The 24,449-nt window shown below is 36.1% G+C and overlaps 1 protein-coding gene across 3 annotated transcripts in view; it reads right to left on the bottom strand.

Moving 5' to 3' along the window:
* The window catches only part of LOC134754337 (E3 ubiquitin-protein ligase RNF13), a 96,080-nt gene extending 80,217 nt beyond the window's left edge, over positions 1 to 15,863 (bottom strand). For 2 of the 3 annotated variants that reach the window (XM_063690613.1, XM_063690612.1), the window contains exon 1: positions 15,669 to 15,863. The gene's annotated coding sequence lies outside the window, so the exon portion shown is untranslated. The remainder of the gene's footprint in view (positions 1 to 15,668) is intronic. The other variant, XM_063690614.1, reaches the window with a different exon arrangement.
* Between the last annotated feature and the right edge of the window lie 8,586 nt (positions 15,864 to 24,449).

The following is a 24,449-nucleotide window of genomic DNA, read 5'->3' as shown; positions in this document are numbered from 1 at the left end:
CTTATATACTTTTATAGTCGCGGTGCCCAAGAAATCAATCTGTGATATGACAGTTAGATGCTTTGTAAACCAATATGCTTATATACTTTTTTCTGTAAAAAAAATTAAATGTTTATTCAGGTTACTCTGACATAGTAATCATGTTTTGATAATGAGGTTTAAATTTCCCATACAAATTTCCTTTAACACAGCTCTGGCGCATTCAATTGTCAAAACTGAATACACTCCTACGCATCCAAGGACAAGAAGAGTGACAATGGGGGGTCCGGGGGGGGGGGGGGGGGGGGCGAAGCCCCCCAAGAGGACGTCTTAAAAAACAGATACCATAAGATAGTTATTTTTTACCTGGATAGGTTAGTTAGGTTTCTTGTGTCCTTCAGAGCGAAAGTAAAAGCTCCGCGAAAGCGGGCTTCGTCGATTGGTTACCAGCTCGTAACTCAGGGCCTACACCTAAACTATCCAGATTAAAAATAACTATCTTATGGTGCCTGTTTTTTAATGTGGGGGGCTTCGCCCCTCGAGCCCCCCTCTTAGGGGTCTTCGCCCCCCCCGTCCCTCCTTTTGTCACTCTTCTTGTCCTTGTCCTAAACAGCGTAGCTAGGAACGTATTCATCAGTTTTGACAATTGAATGCGCCAGAGCCGTGTTGAAGGAAATTTGTATTGGAAATTTAACATTTTTTTTCTCGAAAACTATGGGCAAAGATAGATATAACTCCGTAATAGATGGATACAGTCTAAGGAAAAAACGTGCCTCGAAAATCACGAAAATTTGATTCTCGATCAGAGGGCGCCACTAGTTTTGGCCTAGTCTCGTATAGAGGGCGTTGACGGTTTTGTTTGTTATTTATAATTTTAACGCATATCAATGGAAGAACATGGGTCAAAATCATATAAAAATAATTAATGCAAATAAAAAAATCATTTATCCATATTTAAATACATTTTAACGTATTTTTATAAATCTTCATTTTTAGTTTTAAAGTATGTCGATAGATGGCAGTGAATTTACAGCGGTTACAAAATTTACTATGACAGTACCGCTCTATCTAATTATATCCTCATTGCTATGGGGTTCCGCACCATAAGACTTGGTGGAGAGATTCCTTATGATGAGTACTTTCTATAAAAAAAATATGAGCCCTGAACTCCGCGTCAGCTAAAGTGCAGGCCTTCCAGAATTTTATGCCCTGGATGCCAGCCCTTTAAGCCAAATCTCCCAGGAGAAGGGGCAAGCTATGATGGCGTCATCTATGCAAACCTTTGACAGTTGCCAACCCCATTTTTAGAAATTGAATAAACACCAGAATTCTGTCCAGTATGTCAGAATCAGAACATCAAAAAACTTGCTCATAATGTAAATAGACCATAATTTGTGATATAGCTATTAAAATCAATGGAGGAAAAACAGGAAGAAAGCAACGAAAAAATTGAAAGATTGGAAAATAAAATTTCCTTTTTAGAAAGCAGGGAGAGGCAGCGTAATGTAATCGTTCATGGTTTGGAAGCGGAGCATTGGGAGAGAGAACAAAAGTACTGAAAGAATTATGCGAAACTGGCAAAGAATGGATTCCTAGACTAAAATATAATCACTCTAAGCAAGCTACAAAACGCAACGAAATTCATGGACTAACTACAAACTATTATAAAGCTCTCTACTCTAGCAAAGACGTTTGTCAAGAAGCAAATGCTATAACTCAAAATTCTACCGCTAACGATCATGTGCCACCTATTTTAACATGTGATGTACAAAACGCGATCAAAACACAGAAATTTGAGAAAGCTCCAGGACCAGACCACCTTCCAAACGAGCTAATGAGAGGCACGATTGAGGAGCTGAGCCCAATCCTAGCCCAGCTATTCAATGACATAATTAGCACTGGTATCATTCCGCAGCAGTGGGGCGAATCTCACATCATTCTTCTGCACAAGAAAGGAGCTAAGGACGACATTGGCAACTATAGACCAATAAGCCTGATATCAAATGTGTACAAAATCTTTGCAAAAGTAGTTTTAGACAGAGTAACTAAGGTCCTAGATGAAAACCAACCTGTGGAACAAGCTGGCTTCAGAAAGAATTATAGTACAATTGACCACATCCATACTATTAAACAAATTATGGAAAAATATAACGAATACCAAAAACCTTTATACATTGCCTTTAACGACTACTCTAAAGCCTTTGACAGCCTGAATCATAACTATATCTGGTATAGCTTAAGGCAGCAAGGAGTAGAAGAACCCTACATCAATACTATCAAAAATATCTATGGCAAGAGCACAGGCCGAATGAAACTGAAATCTAAAGGCGACTTTTTTCCTATAAATAGAGGTGTGAGGCAAGGAGACCCCCTGTCTCCTAAACTGTTGAATGCAGTGCTTGAAAGCATATTCAAAAAATTAGACTGGGCTGGTAGTGGCCTCAACATAGATGGCAAACGACTGAAAATCATCTGAGATTTGCTGATGATATCATACTACTGGAGGAAGACCCTATGAAATTACAAAACTAGTGTAGGAAATAAAGGTAGTGGACCCCCGCAGTAATTCCTCTGCCAGAAAAAACTTTACAGTATGATAAAGTATCAATAAATAAAGAGTATTGTATAAATTTCCAAAGAATGATAATAATAGGATTTAAGTAAATACCTAGTCTTAAATCGTTAATAGCTTTTTACGGAAAAATGCTCCGTTCAAACTTTCTTCACCGGACATATTCATGTAACGTATTGCAACAATATATGAAATATCAAAAAAAAATATCCCAGCACAAATACCAATATTAATAAAATATAATTTTTTGGCGTGTCTTGGACCGGAAAATTGCTCCGTCTAATTTTTTCACTGGAATGCAATTTTATTGCCGTTTTATACCTACAAAATTAAAATCTAAAAAAAATACCATGTAACTATACTATTTTCAGAAATTGCCTTTTTACTCCCTGTGGAAAATTTCTCTATCCATTTTATTTATTGAATTAAGTTCACAGTTTTCTTACCATTCAATTATAAAAAAATCCAAAAAAATAACGAGCGTATTAAAAACTAGACATATCGGGAGATTCGGTAGCAGTGTGGTAGGGAGCGGAGTGTACAAGCGGAGTGCGGGAGCGGTACCGGCCGCCGCCAGCGCGAGCGCCGCGCCTCACCCGAGTCGCCCGGCGCCGGCGGCTTACTGTTTTCGTTTGTTATCTTGTCTGCGGTCGTACGAGAGCAGTTCGTTATTTTATTAGGCCACCAAACGAAGGAAAATCGGGGAAAATAATTCGTGGCGAATTCTGGCATAGTTGTAGATAAAGGTGCCTGAAACGACATAATAAAAGTACTGATGGATAGGGGTTAAGCTAACGGCTGGGGGGGGAGTGTCCCTTTTTTTAGTTTTTCGTAAATAACTCGTAAACGGTGGCCCATAGCAAAAAATGTCCTTTTTCATAAATAATCTACATAAAATTGCCTAAAAGAATGATTTCGTACACTTTTTCGCTAAAAATTATTAAACGAAAATGTTAATTAAAATCAATTATATGGTAAGTGATTTCATATTTTCGTAAATAACTTAAACGGTGGCCAATAACAAAAAATGTTGTTGAACGTAAATAATCTAGGTACACAAAATTTACTACAAAAACGACTATGCAGCCTTTTTGCTAGTATAATATTTAAAAATATATTAAAGAGGGAATGTTAATTTTAATCAATTGTAAGGTTTCTTTTTTCAGTTTTTCGTAAATAATTGGTAAAGTATGACCTATAGCAAAAAGAAATCTGATACATAAATAATTTACATATAATTATTTCCTACAAGAAACATGTGGTACACTTTTCGCTAGCATCAATATTTTAAAAAGATTAAAGCGGGAAAGTTAATTATTATCAAGTTTAAAGTCCTTTTTTAGTTTTTCGTAAATAACGGTGGCCCATAGCAGAAAAGTTTCTGGTAAATAAATAATCTACATAAAATCTTCTACAAAAAACATCCCGAAAACTTTTCTCTGGGATCAATATTTAAAACGAAAATAAAGGAATAAAGTTAATTATAATCAATTCTCAGGTCCCTTTTTTAGATTTTCGTAAATAATTTGTGAAGTATGACCAATAGCAAAAAAAAATCTTAAACATAAATAATTGGCATACAATTTCCTACAAGAAACATGTGGAACACTTTTCCCTAAGATTAATATTTATAAAACTATTCAAGTGGGAAACTTAAATAATGTGTAAAATTGATTATAATTAAATTTCCCCTTTTAATACCTCATTAAATATTGATCCTAGCGAAAAAGTGTAATAAACCTTTTTTGTAGAAAATGTTATGTAAATTATTTATGTATAACATTTTTTTTTTTGCGATGGACCACCGTTTACGAGATATTTACGAAAAACTTAAAACAAGTGACCTGTGAATTGATTGTAATTACCTTTATTCCTTTAATTTCGTTTTAAATATTGATCCTAGAGAAAAGTTTTCGGAATGTTTTTTTGTAGGATATTTTATGTAGATTATTTATTTACCAGAACCTTTTCTGCTATGGGCCACCGTTTACGAGCTATTTACGAAAAACTAAAAAGGACTGTAAAATTGATAATGAATAACTATCCCGCTTTGATATCTTTTTAAAATATTGATCCTAGCTAAAAGTGTTTCACATGTTCCTTGTAGAAAATGTTGTGTAAATTATTTGTGTATAAGATTTTTTTTGCTATAGCTTACAAATTATTTACGAAAAACTGAAAAAAAAGGAACCTAAGAATTGATTATAATTAATATTCCCTCTTTAATATATTTTCAAATATTATGCAGTCTTTTTTGTAGTAAATTTTATGTAGATTATTTACGTCCAACAACATGTTTTGCTATTGGCCATCGTTTACGAGTTATTTACGAAAATATAAAAAAACCATAGAATTGATTTCAATTTTTTTTCTCGTTTAATATCTTTTTAAATATTGATCCTAGCGAAAAAGTGTATAAAATCTTTCTTGTAGGCAATTTTATGTAGATTATTTAGGTAAAAAGACATTTTTTGTTATGGGCCATCGTTTACGAGTTATCTACGAAAAACTAAAAAAACCGGCCAAGTGCGAGTCGGACTCGCGCACCGAGGGTTCCGTACTTTTTAGTATTTGTTGTTATAGCGGCAACAGAAATACATCATCTGTGAAATTTTCAACTGTCTAGCTATCACGGTTCATGAGATACAGCCTGGTGACAGACAGACGGACAGACTGCCAGACGGACAGCGGAGTTTTAGTAATAGGGTCCCGTTTTTACCCTTTGGGTACGGAACCCTGAAAAGGGACCTTTACACCTCCCTCTACCCGTTAGCTTCACCCCCATCCATCAGTACTTTTAGTATGTTGTTTCAGGCACCTTTATCTACAACTATGCCAAAATACGCTTACACACGAATTATTTCCCCTGAATGGCAATTTTTGGGCTTCTTTTGGTGGCCTATATATGAAACTACGTAAGTATATATATTTGGTACGAAGAAAACGCAAATAAGTTTTTGGCAAAAATTTCATTTGTGGTACAAGCTTTTATCGCTTACTGTACTTTTCTTTCCACAGGCAACTAATACTCATTGAAACAATTCTAAAAACGCCAAACACAATTAGGTTGCATTGTTTTATCACAGAGCTCCTATGGCCACCTCCTGTATCCATCATCGGATCAGCTCGATGGTACCATAATATTGCATTGTCACCCGACTTACATATGTGTGCAAATTTTAAGTTTCATCGGAAACCGGAAAGTGGGTCAAATTTAACTTTGACCCGTACAAACATAGTTACATAACTACATAGATATTTACTTACATAGGTACATTGCAAGTTAAATAAAAGCTTGTAAAAATCACTAAATGTAGTGTAAAGAATCACACACCAGTGACAACGACAACTCCCTTCTTAAGTGCGGGCTGCGGGTCACGCGGTCGGGTCGGGACGCTAATCTGCACTTAACTGCTAAAGGAAGACGGTACATTATTGCGTAACCGCGGGATGGATTTATCTTCGCTTCCAAAATTTCGGTGTTCTGGATGATACATCTTTTGGATATTTTGGATTTAAGTGTATACGTGACTACTTAGTATATATTTAAAAAGAAATCAGGCTGAGAAATTTTCCACTCTGTTTTTAATAGTTGGGTATGCATTTTTTTTGGATTTTCTTATGCACTACGCCAAATTATATTCTAAGATCATATAAGAAGAAAAAAATGACAGAGCAATTTTCCAATAAAAATGAGTCAAAAAAGGAATTATCATAAAAAAAATATTCTCATGTTTGACAAAATTTTTAGATTTTTTTCTAGAATAGAATTTAGAATAGAATTTCATTTAATCAAGTAGGATTTTACAATCTCTTTTGAATCGTCAAAAGTACATTACAACTAAATTAAAAAATAAATAACAGCTTACAAAATACAAAATTCAACAATTAAAATTTCAAATACAATACAAATACATTTCATAATTTATTCATTTACTTATAGAAGGCCATGCATCTTTATTATTAATATACTCTTCGACTGTGTAATATGCCTTATGCAGTAGACCAAATTTAACATATTTTTTAAGTCCAGGAAATGGTAAATCCAGTGCCTCCCTTGGTAACTTATTGTAGAACTGTATACACTGTCCTAGAAAAGATTTCTTCACTCTCTTCACACGAGATCTAGTTATTGCTATTTTGTGATTATTTCTAGCACTGTGCATTTTCTGAAAGGTTTCTACATTTTTTAGAGCATATAATATGCAGTCATATATGTATTGTGATGCCATTGTTAGTATATTTATTTCTCAGAAACGTTCTCTTAATGAAACACGTGACCCTAAATTATATATGTTTCGCACTGCTCTTTTTTGCAATACAAAAATGGTTTGTATATCGGCAGCTTTACCCCAGACTAGAATTGCATATGACATTAGGCTGTGGAAATAGCTAAAATACACCATTCGAGCTGTTTCCACGTTAGTTAGTTGCCTAATCCTTCTGACTGCGTATGCTGCCGAACTCAATCGGTTTCCTAGAGAAGATATATGGGGACTCCATTGCAAATTTTTATCTATGGTCAAACCTAAGAAGAGAGTCTTATCCACCATTTCTAGACATTCATTATTTATAAATATACTCCCACTAGTAATTTTTACATTAGGTAATGTGAATCTAATCCACTTCGTTTTTTTGGAATTCAACAGCAAATTATTAATTGTGAACCAATTTGAGACCATATTCGTGGTACTATTTATGTCTGTATAGTCTTCAATATTTCGACTAACTTCAAAAATTAAAGATGTGTCATCCGCGAATAACACAATTTCACAATGATCTTTTACAATACACGGAAGGTCATTTATATATACTAAGAATAAAAATGGGCCTAAAATTGACCCCTGGGGCACTCCTAGTTTAATAGCAGCGGATTCCGACTGGGTTTCATTAATCACAACCGTTTGTGTTCTTTCACTGAGGTAGCTTGAAATTAGGTTAATAGCGGTATCAGATAACCCGTAATGTTTAAGCTTTAGTTTTAAAGTCAAGTGCTCAACACAGTCAAAGGCTTTTGACAAGTCACAAAAAATTCCCACCGCATCACTAGATTCTTCCCATATGTTATAAATATGCTTGATGAGCACAGACGCAGCATCAGTGGTTGATCGACCTTTTGTAAATCCAAATTGACGATTATGAAGAAGTTTGTTTCTAGTAAAATATGCTTGTAATTGATTTAGCATGATTTTTTCGAAAATTTTACTAAGCACGGGTAGAATAGATATTGGACGAAAATTTTCTGGGTTAGTTTTTTCTCCAGATTTAAATAAAGGTATGACTTTACTGTATTTCATTAAATTAGGAAATACGCCCTTGTCAATACAAGAATTGAAAACAATACATAAATAAGGTGTGATTATTTCAATAATATGGCCTATAGATTTCATTGACATGCCCCATATATCTTCTGTGTTTTTATTGCTTAGAGACTTAAATGTTTTATATCATTGCAACTTATATTGACAATCACGAGGTTTCTGGCTAGCACAGCACTATCCTGTTTTATGATGTTCCAGACAGTTTTTATTTTATTCTCAGATGCCTTGACCTTTGCACTAATATTAAGAGATTTGGCGGCAATACACACTTTCTTAAATATTTTCGAATAATTCTTGACATATTCTACAAATATCGTAGATCCGTTGTATTCTTTTATACTATATAGTTCATAGAGACGGTCCCTGCTCTTGTAAATTCCCGGTGTTGCCCAAACACTAAATTTCTGATTCACTTTATTCTTGGAAATTGTTTTCGGTTTGAATATTGAATTAAACTGTGTACTAACTATATTGAATAATTTATTATAGGAATAATTAGGATCATTACTATCATTAGGATAAAAAGATGTCACAGACAAATGATATTGTGTTTCAGCTTGAAATTTATTTATTCGACGTTCAGTCATTGGTCTGTATGTTACGGTCTGTGGTCTATTCTTAGGAGGATCTTGAAACGTGGCGGCTTGACCGAAATGATCTGAATTAAAGCAATTAAATATACTCTTATCTAAACTAGAACAGTAACAGAAAATGTTATCCAAGCAGGTAGCACTAGTTTCCCCAATTCTAGTTGGTTCCAAAAATAAGTTATTTAAGTTATAAGACTTAAAGAGATTTAAAAACCTAGTAGTTTGCATTGAGGCCTCGAGTAAATTGATATTCAAATCTCCACAGACAATGAGACGAGTTTGGTCTTTTGTTGCAATGTTTAACAAATTATCCAATGCTTCCTCAAACATACAGTAATTTGCAGACGGCGGTCTATATATACATATTATTATAAAGTTTTCTAGTTCAATACAAGCCACTTCCAATACTTGTTCTACTGATAATTTTACTATGTCTTTCCTTTCTTTACATTTTAGATTATTGTTAATTAATATAAGGGATCCTCCACGAATAGCCTTAGTTCTAGAAAAATAACTGACAATATTAAAGTTAGTAAAATTAAATTTCAATTGGTTTCCTTTTAACCAGTGTTCAGTGATACACATTACATTAATCTGATGACTTTCCAGAAATAAGCCCATTTCAATTTCTTTACTGGAAAGACCCTGTACATTCTGGTGAGCTACTTTAATATTCACCGACTTTTCCGCGGTTTGGGTACTGGCTTGATTTTTAGTCTTTTGTGTTTTGTTCTGAGTTCGAACGAAAAAGCGGGCTACTTTGTATAATTTGCGGATCTTGTGTTATAATCTTGATACTTCCTTCCCCTGTTGCCTCACTTTCCAGATTTTCCTGAGATGTACTTGCAGTTGAAGTAGAGTTTTTCCGAGTCTCTCTAGGTGTGACTTTGCCAAAATTGTAATAAGCACCCTTATAATCCGTTTGATCTATAATGTGGCTTAGCTTTCTACAGATTTCCTTTAGAAAAATTCTTTTGTTGACACATTTCCCATCCAAAGCGTCAATAAATGTGATGTTATTTTTAATACAACTTAGGCTAAGCATATTATTCCAGGAATTCGTATTCATTTGTTGACATCTCCTGATACCAATTATAAACACAGATTTATTCTTCATAGACTTCAACAACGAATCTAAGCTTACTATAGTAGCCATAGGGTTATCATCATGCTCTCCTAAAGATAACACAATTTTGTCTTCTTCTGAATACTTATGGAGTGAGATTGACTCTAAAATTTGTTCCGTCGTAGCACCTGGTTTGATTAAAGATGTAACTTCGTACGTTTTTGAGACATAGGGCAATGTATGGCGTGAACTCAAAAACGACGATGCCAACCCCCTGCATTGTTCTCCACCAAAAACAAATATTCTTCCTTTTTCATGGTAATGATTAGTAGACGAATTAATCTCACTCTTATTTTTAGACGTTACCTTTTCTTGTATGGCGTTACTATTTATATTTTCCCTGTTATGTTCAGTCTTTTTATCATTACTTACTGTTAATGATGATGTATTTTCAGAGTGCACTTCAGTAGGATTTATAGGCTTGGCAATTTTCTTCTTTTTTCCAGATTTAGGGGTCGATTTACTAAAACTGGAGTACTTCCCTTCACTAAGAAGCTTTTTTAGGAGAGATATTTGCCTTTCTAATTCCATTGGTTTTTTGAAAGCTTGTTTACCTCCGAGTTAAGGCATGCAATTTCTTCGTGCGCGCAGTCAAGCTGAAGCAGTCTAGTATCACATATTGATACAAATAACTTATTTGGTAAAATAATTTTGGACGGAGGAATTATTAGGTTCAATATATAAACAGATTTGTATTTTTACGTATAAATACCTAACTTAGGAGTGTTTATTTATATCATTCTCAAAAGAAATTTACATTTCACTTCATGAGACTTAAATACTATTTACATTCATGCCATGCAATTGTGCCCGTGAGCATTGGATTTATACTTACATTAAATGTATACATTATTTACAAATATCAGAATAACAAAATTCACAAAAACAAAAGTGGGTAATTATTGCACTGCTAACAAATAGAGGGACGGGTAGAATACAATATGGGCACACACACTGCACTGAACGCTCGACTATTGCCAAGTGCCAGGCCCGGATTCAGGTGGCGGGAATATTAGTGATTTCTTCATGGGCCTTTAACTTGTTTTTAAAAGTGATAAATGATTCAACCTCTTTAATATTTTTTGGCAAACTATTATATAACCGTGCTCCTTCAAATGTAATATTTTTATTACCATAGGCTTTAGTCCGGGGAATAGGTACGAACAGATTATCTGCACTGCGAAGGATCCTTCGGCCTTTTTGTCTATTGGTAACGAAAGCTGTTTGGCAGTGGATTTGTTTTTATGATCTTCGTGATTAAAATACATGTATTAAAATAGTATAACTGGTTAAGGCTCATAATTTTAGTTTTTGCGTATATGTTTTTAGTAGGAGTAAGGAAGTCATAATGAAACAAAACTTTAATTTATTTATTTTGTGTAATTTTAATGTCCTTTTTTCTATGAGATAGTCCAAGTGTGATTTTACTAAGGAATTATAGCTGTTGTAACGGACTTTTCTCGGGAGTCATCTAACTACGCCACGTAGGGATCCTAATAAGGATGACATTTTCGATTTCAGTTTCTTGATGTGTGGTTTCCACGTCAAGCCAGTGTCCAATATCAGACCTAGATATTTTCCTCGTTGGATTGTTTTAAATTGACATTATCAATACGTAGACGTGTGTGATTTTATTTTCTTATTTTTAGGTTTAAAAATTATATATGATGTCTTTGAAGTGTTTATGGTCAACCCGGCTGGTCCCCGTGGGACGTCTGACCAAAACCCTCCAATCAAAAAACACATAAACAACAAAGTAAAAGGAAGACAGCTAAGAATATGCACTTACAATGTGAGATCCTTATCATCAGAAGAAAGACTTGTCGAACTTACAAATGCCTTAAAAAACATAAAGTTCGATATTTTAGGAATCGCAGAAACCCGAAGACTAGGATGTGAAATAGAAGAATACCAGGAGTACATCTTCTGCTACATGGGACAAAACAAAGGCCGGCATGGAGTTGGCTTCTTGATAAAAAAGAACTTGAAAACAAACATAATGAGTTTTACGGGAATATCAGAAAGAGTGGCCTTACTACAACTTAAATTTGATAACACAAATATCTTTATAATCCAAGTTTATGCCCCCACAAGTAGCGCAAGTGAACAAGAAGTAGACATTTTCTATAACGATCTAAGAAAGGCTCACACAATGGCTACAGGTACTACGCTATTAATGGGAGATTTTAATGCAAAGATCGGGAAACCAACAAAAGAAGAAAATGCTATTATGGGTCATCATGGCTATGGGGAAAGGAACAGAAGAGGAGAGCGACTTATAGAACATGCACAAGAGTACCAACTTTCCATAACTAACACCCTCTTCAAAAAAAAGGATAGCCGCAGATGGACATGGGTATCTCCTGACTCTAAAACAAAAAACGAAATTGACTACATTCTGTGTAACAAACCGCACCTAGTAAACAATATAGAGGTATTAAGCAAGATAGAGTTCCCGAGTGACCATAGGCCTATACGAGCGACACTCATACTATCAAGTCAGACGCTAAAAAGAAGAAATTTTCATATGTTGCATAAAACTCTAAAATCCAGTGACGAAATAAATAACTACTTAAGAGAATTAGAAACCAACTTGGACCCCCAAATGGAACCCAATAATGCGCAAGCCTACTACAATATGATAGAAACTGCCATCAAAACAAGCTTAAAGACAGAAGGAAAAACTAATGCAACCAAGGAGAACAAAATATTCAGCAGCCATACTAAGAAATTAATAAAAAGAAGAACAGAGTTAATTCATACCAAAAATAAAAACAGAGCCATAAGGCATGAGCTTAGCACAATATTTAAGCAAGTTAGCAAATCCATCAGAAAAGATTACAGTAACCACAGAAAAGTTATAATAACCCAAAACCTTAAGAGGTTCAGAAGTACGAAACGTGCCTGGAAAGAACTAAAAACATATAACACATGGATACAAAAACTAAAAGAAGATCGAACTGAAACAAAATCGAGAGAAGATGTAATAGACACCGCAACAAATTTCTACAAAAACCTTTACAAAAGAAGAGAGAGTGATGGACAATCAAAACAAACCAGCTACGACAACACAACTTTCAGAGAAGATCTCTGTATACAGGAGAAAGAAGTGTATAACCACATAAAACTCCTAAAGAATGAAAAAAGTCCAGGCCCTGACTCCATAACTAACGAAGCAATAAAAATAGGAGGACCGATACTCCTTAACTACCTAACAAGACTGTTTAATCTAATATTAGACACAGGCGAGATACCTAAGCAGTGGGGAAACTCAGACATAATCCTTATATACAAAAAAGGTGACCCCTTGAATATAGGAAATTATAGGCCAATTAGCCTTCTAACTAGCACATACAAGCTATTTACTTCGATCATTCTAAGGAGAATAACCAAAGCAATCGACAATATGCAAGCGGTAGAACAAGCAGGCTTCCGCTCTGGGTTTAGCACTATGGATCACATACACACGTTGGAACAAATATTGGAAAAATACAAAGAGTTTAATGTACCAATTTATATATGCTTCATAGATTACAGCAAGGCCTTCGACACTATAAGCCACAACTCTATATGGAATGCACTGGAATCAGCTCAGGTCAACACTAAATACATCAACATACTCAAAAATGTATACAAAAACTGCACTAGCACAGTGAAACTTGATAGAAGAGGAGAAGAAATAAAAATAGAACGTGGGGTGAGGCAAGGTGACCCTCTCTCACCCAAACTTTTCATCGCTGTGTTAGAAGAAGTATTCAGGAATCTGGACTGGAGAAACACCGGAATAAGGATAAATGGTCGTTACCTAAACCACTTACGATTTGCGGACGACATAGTGCTATTCTCAGAATCCGCCACAAGCCTAGAAAACATGGTAAGGTCACTAACCGAACAAAGCTGTAAAGTTGGACTCGAGATGAATACTAGTAAAACTAAAGTAATGACCAATAGCTATGAAAAACCTATAACTGTGGAAAATAAAACAATTGAGTATGTAAATAGCTACATATACCTAGGAAAGCAGGTATCATTCTCAAAATCAAGCAACGAAGAAGAGGTTACGAGAAGGGCGAATATTACCTGGAATAAGTACTGGTCACTAAAAGAAATTCTTAAGGGTGACTACAGCCTGAACCTAAAGAAAGTAGTGAGTGACACATGTCTTCTGCCATGCCTGATCTATGGTTCACAAACATGGGTGTACACAAATAAAGTAAAAGAAAAAATAAGATCAACACAGAGAGCCATGGAAAGGAGTATGATGGGACTCAGGAAGATACAAAAAATAAAACACACAACAATAAGAGAAAAAACAAAGGTTGCTTATGCCCTCACAAGGGCTTTAAAACTTAAATGGGGCTGGGCAGGACATGTAGCCCGAATGACTGACAAAAGGTGGACCAACATAACCACTAAATGGAAAGCACCAGCAGGCAAACGGTCCATAGGAAGACCAAAAAAACGGTGGACAGATGACATAGTCCATACAGCTGGAAAACAATGGATGGAGAAAGCGAAGCAGAGAGATGATTGGATAAAATTGGAGGAGGCCTACACCCAAAGAGGGATCCATATAGAAGATAACATCTAAATTACAAATACAAAAACCATATAAAACTTCTTATGGAATAAAGGGCTATAATAATAATAATAAATACGGCTCATAACCAAGCAAAATTTCATCGACTGAGAAATTAATGCATGGGTCTCCATACAACAACTTGCTTCATTTCCTACACTAAACATGGTACAAACCCTGGCGACCAAAAGCAAGGAAGTGGGCCTTCAATTAAATGCGGGTAAGACAAAAATGATGACTAACACTAAAATCGTTGATATATCAATGGATGGCACCAGTTTTGAATATGTTAGCGAATATGTTTACTTGGGACAAATCATATCTGTTGAGAATATGATGTCCAAGGAAATAAATAAAAGAATAGCCAGCGGGTGGAAAAAGTATTGGTCACTTAAAGAAATTATGAAGAGCAAAGATTTAAGCATCAACGTTAAAAAGAAAACATTCAATACCTGCATTCTACCTTGCCTAACATATGGCTGTGAGAGCTGGTCTCTTACCGAAAACCATCGTGAGACACTTGCAAGGTGTCAAAGGGCAATGGAGCGTAGCATGTTAGGGATTAAACTATCGGATAAGATTAGAAACTCAGAAATAAGCAAGAAAACAAAGATTACTGACATACTTGCTCGCATTGATCATCTAAAGTGGGGATGGACAGGCCACATGCTACGCTGCCCAATAGAAAAATGGAGTAAACAGATTACTCTATGGTACCCTAGAGGCTGTACTAGAAAGCAAGCACATATAATTACAAGATGGAAAGATGACATTCGTCCGACTCTGGGGCCATACTGGCAACCCTCAATGCTGCAGACAGAGCCCATTGGAGACAGTTGGACGAGGCCTATGCCTTACGGCACACCAAACTGAGAGACATATTATAATATTTGTAATTATAAAATAATCAACTGTAACTTATATTGTTCAGAATAAATGGCTTTATTATTATTATTATTATAGTGATATAGCTGTCATCAGTTCCTATTTAATTCGTACTGAAAAGCCTAAAACAAAATGTAACAGCTTAGAAATAATTTAATTCTATAGTGGCATCAATCAATTATGTTACGTAGTCTTCGTTGTGTAGCATTTGTTATTGATCAAGTATTATTTTTATTTAAGTTATTGGTATAAATAGTATCTAACTAGTAATTTTGTATCTTATAAGGAAACAATACTATTAGTAAAGTATTTACTATATGATACATTAAATCGGAGTTCAGTCAATGAAAAAAACACTTTAAGCATTAGCACAAAGATAATTGTTTCGCAGTGTCGTAATAACAAGGAGCATTAGCACAAAGAATTGTTTCGCGATGCATCATGCTAGGCGCGGCTGGAGGACAGACAACATATACTCTGTTCTGTTCTGTTCTGTACCACAAATTCAATTAATCGTTGGAACACATGAACATGGTTAGCCTTGGAATACGTTTTGTTACGACAACAATAACTAATTTAAGCAAGAATACATAATAACCAGGGCATCAGTACATACCTACATTAATAATAAAATTACAGAAGCACTTCACTGTCAACCAGGTGATATAGTCGATTGAAATTTTACAGATCAAAATGTTCAGGATACATGTACCGCCACAATGTTACAAAATGAACGTATAAGACCAAGAATATAATTAAATTGTAAATATAGATAACTAATTGCGTCTGAGCTTACTCAACTCACCACTCATCGACCAATACTTTTTTTTTCATAGGCTGTCATTTTCACATCGTTCAGAAATTTGAAACGCTGTCTAAAAGGCCTCTACAGACCTTACAACAAGTAGCATGCCATTTAAAGCGATGTTTAGACTAGCAAGAACTTGCATGCAATTTACGTTACATTGCCGACTACTAAGCTAAGGCAAACTGCATTCAAAATGTATATCAGATACCGCCATAGACATAGTATAGTAGTTATAGACATGAAACCGAGCGACCAGGGGTAAGAGAAAGACATATTCATGTATTGACAGGTTAATGTATAGCAGCTTAATCCTTTTTCTCTTTCACTTATAAATTTCGGTATTTCGCATAGACCTAGCGTTACATAGATGCGGCCTACCGCGTGCGTCCGTGAGGGATAAACATAGATGACGTCATAAACGTGGGGATACCATATTGGTAAAAATTACCCCAATATTTGATATCACGTCGGGGCGATTACCATAGAGGCAAAGTTTGACGGTATTAAAATAGTTGCATAAAATGTCAATGGGTCGTTCTTTTTAGGCGTATGAACAATGAAATACCTCCTATAATTCGCGCAGGTTGTACAAAACTAAACATGTTTAGTAAATAAAACGTAAAATAAAATATATTATGACTTTTAATTTTATGAAATCACAAATCACAATCACATTATTCACACCAATTAATGTACACCACATTTAATCTTCACAACATTTGTTTATTTTATTTTTTGGAATTAGAAATACGAAAAAACTTCGAGGGCAAAATTACCCATAAAATTATGATATTTTCATCTGGTATCCCTAACATGATTGTTATGTAGCTAAATTAAGAAGAAGATTAAAAACGGCTGACCTCAGACTCGTCTGAGTAGCTGACATATTACCACAAACAACCTATGTAATTTGGGCGGATAATTTTACAAATAATGTTTTGTTAATTTGCGTAAATAATTGTGATATTTTTATTGAAATCGTTTGATTCTACATTGCGATGCATTTACGATGTTATTCTCACATATTGCGTTAACACGTTCCCTGTGCATGCATCATATGTGTAGCATTTAAGGGTATATATGATACGTGCATGCATCACGGATGATGCACGACCCCTTGTAAACTTAAAGCATTGCCAAAATTTACACGTGTGAGCTAGATGTTTTTTATTTGCGTGCACATACTGGCCACGAAAACTTTGACAGAAAACACGTGTGTCCGGATGACATTTTCTATAATATTTCCTGGTTATGGCTGTTACAAATATTAACACAAAAAATATACATTTTTATTTTAAATAACAAAACACAATGAATTAATTGCATTTTAAGCACATGATAATTTAAATAAAATAATAATCAAATAAATTTGTAAAAACCTAATCGACGAGAACTGAGAACGGCAAGCATGATATTATAAATAAATAAATGGATAATACGGTATATAGATTTGCTAGCTTTAACTGCAAAAACGTAAAGCGCTCAATAGATACTGTTAAGGAGTTGTGCCGAACCTGCCATATTGTCGCTTTGCAAGAAACTTGGCTATCTCCTGAAGATACTGTATTCCTGAATACAATTGACGAGGACTACTGCGCAACTGGGACGTCTGCCATGAATACCGGCGAGGGCATGTTGGTCGGTCGTCCGTACGGCGGGGTTGGCCTCTTATATCGTAAATCGGCGTTTCAAAATGTTTCTGTTGTGCGGTGCGATAATGCTCATTTGTGACCTTAATGTTATAGTTCCTAGACTCTCTAGAACAACAAGACAGGTTCACGTAGATAAAAATGTAATATGGGGGGAGAGAACGACGGAACAAATTGTTGTTTATCGCAACGAATGTCATCAAAGACTGCGTTTAATAAATTTTCCAATAGAATTAGAGTCCTGTGCCGATAGGTATTGTCAGGAACAGGGACATAAAAAAGTTTTGGACCGGCTATATGAGGAAATCGTTGGTGCGCTTAAGAGTGCAGCGACTGTCGGTCGGGGAGACAGGAAACCGAGGGCTAAGAAACGGATTGTAGGTTGGAACAAACATGTTAGTTCCGCTCACCTGGTGGCTAGACAAAGGTTTTATGATTGGATAATGGCTGGAAAGCCTGAAAGTGGTATTCTTTTTAATGAAATGCGTGACAGTCGCAAGGTCTTTAAATCGCGCTTGAAATGGTGCCAAGATCATGAAGATCAAATAAAGATGGACATAATTACCTCTCATCATTCAAAGAAGAATTTCCGCTCCTTTTGGAAGGCCACAAATAAATTAAAGCCTTTGAATGGTCACCCGGCTAGCGTGGGGGGCGTTAGTGATCCTAAAAGCATTGCCAACCTCTTTAAGGATCATTTCGTTATAAAATCGGCTTTAGGCCCAACGAAGCTGGGGGGGCTCGATAGTGAGACCGAGATAGAGAGTGTGGGTCCTAGCCTTACTGCTAAGGACATTGACAAAATTATAAAATCAATGTCTGGAGGTAAATCCCCGGGATACGACGGTCTCTCTATTGAGCACCTCCAACATGCAGGTCCCCACATATCGAGAGTGTTGGCAATGTTTTATACCTTGTGTATTAGGCATTCTTATCTGCCAGATAATCTAATGCGGACGATCGTCGTACCTATTGCCAAAAACAGGACCGGAGACCTGGCGGATAGGAGTAATTACAGACCCATTTCGTTGGCAACAGTCATGGCAAAAATACTTGATAGTGTGCTTAACTCCCAGTTAAATAGCCATGTTAAACTGCATGATAACCAACTAGGTTTTCGACCACAGTTATCTACAGAGTCGGCGATCCTGTGTCTTAAGCACACTGTCAGGTATTATGCCAAAAGTAAAACCCCGGTGGTGGCCTGTTTCCTCGATCTATCTAAGGCTTTTGACCTGGTTTCCTATGACCTACTGTGGAAAAAGCTGGAAAATACAAGTTTACCGCAGGAAACCATTCGCATTTTTAAGTATTGGTATGGAAACCAGGTCAACAGTGTTAGATGGGCAGACGCGTTGTCCGATGAGTACAGGTTGGAGTGCGGGGTGAGACAGGGGGGGTTGACCTCACCTACGCTCTTTAACCTGTACATCAACGGACTAATCGAGGCGCTCAGTAGAACCCATGTCGGCTGTCATGTGGATAGAGTCTGTGTTAATAACATAAGTTATGCAGACGACATGGTTCTGTTGAGCGCGTCAGTGTGTGGAATACGCAAACTCTTGAAAATTTGCGAAGCGTATGTTACTGAGCATGGCCTTAAATATAATGTGGCCAAAAGCCAGCTCATGGTGTTTGAGTGCGGTCGCAAGAACACAACGGAAGTTCCTGGGGTTTGCCTCAATGGTACCCCTATAGATAGAGTGGACCATTTTAAGTACTTAGGCCATGTGATCGCGACCGACCTCAAAGATGACAGGGACATAGAAAGGGAACGAAGGGCCCTGTCGGTCCGGGCGAATATGATCGCTCGCAGATTTGCAAGGTGCTCCAAAGAGGTGAAAGTTACATTGTTCAGGGCGTTTTGCACTTCCCTCTACACCTGCAATCTGTGGGCTCAGTATTCGCAACGGGCATATGGGGCTCTTAGGGTCCAGTACAACAATGCGTTTCGGGTGTTGATGGGGCTGCCTCGTTTCTGTAGCGCATCGGGGATGTTCGCGGCGGCGCGCGTGGACTGTTTCTACACTACCATGCGTGCACGCGCGGCATCCCTGGTGCGCCGGGTGCGCGGCAGTCCCAACAGCATTCTGCGATTGATAGCGGACAGGGTTGACTGTCCCTACTTGTCACACTGCGAGGGATTGCATTCTCCCGTTAGTGTTATTTTGTTTTAAATTTAAGTCTAGCTGTACCTACCTACTAACCCCTTAGTCTTGTAAGTGTTACTAATAAAATGTGTCTTTGTTACATGAAATAAATGTATTGAATTGAATAATCAGAAATTCCTGGAATTTTTCTTTAATGGCAAACATTGTAGCATCGAAGAGACACTGCTTTTTACTCATCAAATACTGTCTGTTTGCTTCGCCTTTTTGCTAGCTTCTGTAGGCGCACGGCGCACTTCCTGTTCACTGAGTGTTCAGGCATCAATTTATAGTACTCAACGCATAGTTTTCTAAAAATTGTATTGTTACGGCGTGGAATTTTGGTCTTTTCATGGTGACGGGATAAGGTAGATTTAATCGATGGTCCAGCCGAAGGTTCGGTACCTATCTTTAATGCCAAGAAGATAGCTGATGACTATTTCGTGGCCTGTCAAGAGAGACTGCATTAAAAATCGCAACAGACATCAAATCAGCCGCAATTTTTTATACAAAAAACAAGTCTTGCGAACAGGTGATGAGGTGATGACTTGTCAGCGGATCAGCTAGCTATATCAATGCCTTTCTTGGCGCGATTATAACTTAATACAATTTTTGTTGTCATAGTTTTCCTTTTTATGGCATAGACTAATGTAGACCACAGATATAAGTCCAAGAAAAATTACAAATTGCCTTAAAACGTGTATAAATGATATGTGTGATGCACTGAGTAATGAGCTAGTACGTGCATGCGTTACATTGTGGGCACTAGTTTAAAAGCTCATACGTGTATGCATCACATATGGGCACCAGTTTGAAAGCTCATACGTGTATGCATCACATTTGGGCAACAGTTTGAAAGCTCATACGTGTATGCATCACATGTGAGGCACTCGGGAAAATGGGAAAATAGGAAAATCGGTCCTCATTAATGGTGTTTTTATACATAAATATATTAATATATACTGTATAAAAGGTATTTCCAAAAAAAGAAAAATGCACGCGAGGAGTCGATCTCTTGTTCCGAGTTACACAGGGAACGTGTTAAGAGGAAGGTGTAAAATACCGTACAACTTACGTGTGAAAGGTTATGCTCTTACAGTCGATTACAGAACAATTCACCATTATTTTATCAATTCAAAACGCTAACCATCACTATGTTTTATAAGAGAAAGCACAATTTCATAGAAAACAATAATAATTAAACAAGCAAAGAACAAGCATGACATGTCACGTACTTATTTGTTTGCCACAATTTCGGTTGTGGCAGCGGTGGAAAAGTGAAACTATGACAAAGACAAAAAGTAATATATTGCTCTCTGTCACTACTACTGAAAGATACATTAGACTATCCCGTTCGGTCATTTCGCCCCACCCCTTATGACCGATCCATGTTATACTAGATTCATAGTATTTCGCCATCGCCTCCTACCTATAAATAAATAATAAATAAATTCGTTTATTGACAGGCAAGTGACACCCATAGAAATGTTACATACAAATAATTCAAATAATTCAACTAAAATACAAAGAAAAAACAAATAATAAAAATTAAAATAATACGATATGTACTAAATAGCACATATATAGTCACTTCCGATTCCCGTCCCGGTGCACAGATAGCCAATATCGGAAGATTTGACTATCTGGATCCCTGAAAATGGTTTTTATAATAACGTTTTCTGAACAACTAAGTCTCTCCCAGAAGGAAGCCACACGCGTCCTCATCACAGCATAAAAATCCGGCACTCGCGCGTCGCCAAACATACCGGATGCGCTGCAGCATCGCGGCAGCCTCATGAGGGCACGAAATGAGTTATTATATTGCACCCTCATGGTGCTATACGACCTGCGCGTGAAAGCAGTCCAGAGTTGGCAAGTGTAGAAACACCTATGCTGCCATAACCCGACCATGAAAAAAAAACCATAGATCTAGTATATTTCTATAGATGCGGCCTACCGCGTGCGCCCGTAAGGGATATACATAGATGACGTCATAAACGTGGGGATACCATATTGGTAAAAATTACCCCAATATTTGATATCACGTTGGGGCGATTATCCTGGAGCCAAAGTTAGCTTGTTTGACGGTATTAAAAAATTGTTAAATAAAATGTCAATGGGCCGTTCTTTATAGGCGTATGAACAATGAAATACCTCCTATAATTCGCGCAGGTGGTACAAAAGTAAACATGTTTAGTAAATAAAACGCTAAATAAAATGTATTATGGGTTTTAATTTAAAGAAATCACAAATCGCAATCACACCAATTAATGTACACCACATTTAATCTTCACAATATGTTTTTTTTTTTGAATTAGAAGTACGAAAAAACTTCGAGGTCAAAATTACCCATAAAATTAAGATATTTTCATCTGGTACCCTAACATGATTGTTATGCAGCTAAATTAAGAAGTTTAAAAATGGCTGATCATTCGTGTTTGAATCCATTACAAATGCGGGACTTGAAACTTTATATTATTAGAATACAGGAAAAGTAATTTCAGCGTTTTTAAAATTCATCCCCTAACAGGGTTAAAAAGGGGTTGAAAGTTTGTATAGGGTTCCAATTTTGTTCAAGCTAGGAATTTGAAACTTCTTAAAAAAGTATTTCATAAATAGAGAAGAAAACTAATTTTAGCGTTTTTAAAAATGCATCCCCCAAGGTGGTGAAAAAGAGGTTGAAAGTTTGTATGGAGATCAAATATTTTTTGGAGTGCGGGACTTGAATCTTTGTATATTGGCATATTATTAGAATACAAGAAAAGTAATTTCAGATATTTTTTAAGTTCATCCCTTAAAAGGGTTAAAAAGGGGTTGGAAGTTTGTATAGGGTTCCAATTTTATTTTAAGCTAGGAATTTGAAACTTCGTAAAAAAGTATTTCATTAAAAGAGAAGAAAACTGATTTCAGCGTTTTTGAAAATTCATCCCTTAAGGTGGTGCAAAAAACTCGTCAAACATTTTTTTGAGTTGTGACTTGAATATTTGTATAAAGGCATATTATTAGAATACAAGAAAAGAAATTTAATTGTTTTTAAAAAATCATCCCCCAAAGTGTTTAAAAAGGGATTGAATGTGTTGGTGTCCTAATTTTATTTTAAGCCAGGTACTTGAAACTTCGTAGAAAGATATTTAATGAAAAGAGAAGATACCTATTTCAGCATTTTTGAAAATTTTCCCCCAAGGTGGTAAAATATGGGTTGAAAATTTGCATGGAGATCTAACCTTTTTTTAAGTGCGGCACTTCAATCTTTGTATAAAGGCATATTATTAGAATACAAGAAAAGTAATTTAAGCGTTTTTAAAAAGGGGTTGAAAGTTTGATTCTATTACAATTAAATGCTTTGAAACTTCTTAGAAAAGCATTATATAAGACAACAAAAAAAATTATTACAACGTTCTTAGAAATTCAACCCTTAAGGTGGTTAAAAAGGGGATGTAAGTTAATATGTGGTAAGTTTTCTTTTAAGGTAAAAGCTTGAAGCTTTACCGAAAAGGGCATTATATTAAAATAGACGAAAACTGATTTCACCGTTTTTCAAGTTTGTATTAATAAAGTTTGCATCGGGAGCAAACATTTTAAAAAAAATGTAGTGGACTTGAAAACCTTCTAAGAGGGTTGAGTGGGTATCGAGGATATTTTTTTTACTTAGGGGCTTGAAAATTCGTTGAAATTTGTTTCATGCATTGTATAATTATTAACCAATGATTAACCGTCCCTACTGATATCTTTTGCTGCATAATGTTCTATGCTCATGTAAAAGACTTATATAACCACCAACATTCAAATCCACGCGTACGAAGTCGCGGGCAACAGCTAGTACTTACATAAATGCGTGTGTCCTGACACTCCTGACTGACTGACTGATTCATCAACGCAGAGCCGAAACTACAAAAGCTATATAGTTGAAATTTGCACACTAGGTCGCATTTATAAAGTGTACAAGAGAAGTTAAGATGCGATTTTGAAAAATTCAACCCCTTAGGGCAGGGGTCGGCAACCTTTTAGCAGCCAAGGGCCACATAGTAGTTAACGAAATTGACGCGGGCCGCACTTTGTTAATAGCTATGACTTTATCAGGTATTGTCGTTTGTCAAAATCATATACAAAATAGCCAAGGAGGCTCGCGGGCCGCAAGTGAGAGGTTCGCGGGCCGCATGCGGCCTTCGGGCCGCCTGTTGCCGACCCCTGCCTTAGGGGTTTAAAAAGGGTTTGAACGTTTGTATGGCGTTCAAGTTTTATTTTAAGCTAGGAACTTGAAACTTCGTAAAAAGGTAAAAAAATGAGAAAAGTCATTTCAGCGTTTTTGGAAAGACATCCCCTAAGGGGGTTAAAAAGGGGATGAAAATGTGTATTGGGATCAAGTTTTATCTTAAGTTAGGAACTTGAAACTTCGTGATAAGGTATTATATTAAAATATAAGAAAAGTAATTTCAGTATTTTTGGATATTCATCCTGTAAGGGGTTAAAAAGGGGATGACATGACATGTATGGGGATAAAGTTTTATATTATGTTTGATACTTCGTAAAAAGATATTTTCCCCTCACTAGCTCGGAAAGCCGTCTTTTATCCTTTAAAACAAGCGGGGAAAAACGCATTTTATCCACTAGTGGGGAAAGTAATTTGACCTTGGATGGAGCGTGTTTAAGTAGCTTGACAGATAACAAAACGTAAAACGCTCATAATAATGGTTCGTTCGATATTAATTATCATTAAATAAATGGTTTGAGAATCTAATAAAAATACCAAAATTAGCTTTATTTAATAATTTTAAGTCATAAACCTTAAAATT

The sequence above is a fragment of the Cydia strobilella genome, chromosome Z (genome assembly GCF_947568885.1).
Source record: "Cydia strobilella chromosome Z, ilCydStro3.1, whole genome shotgun sequence".
Lineage (NCBI taxonomy): Eukaryota > Metazoa > Arthropoda > Insecta > Lepidoptera > Tortricidae > Cydia > Cydia strobilella.
Note: the sequence above shows the minus strand (reverse complement) of the source record. Positions and strands in the feature narration are given on the sequence as shown.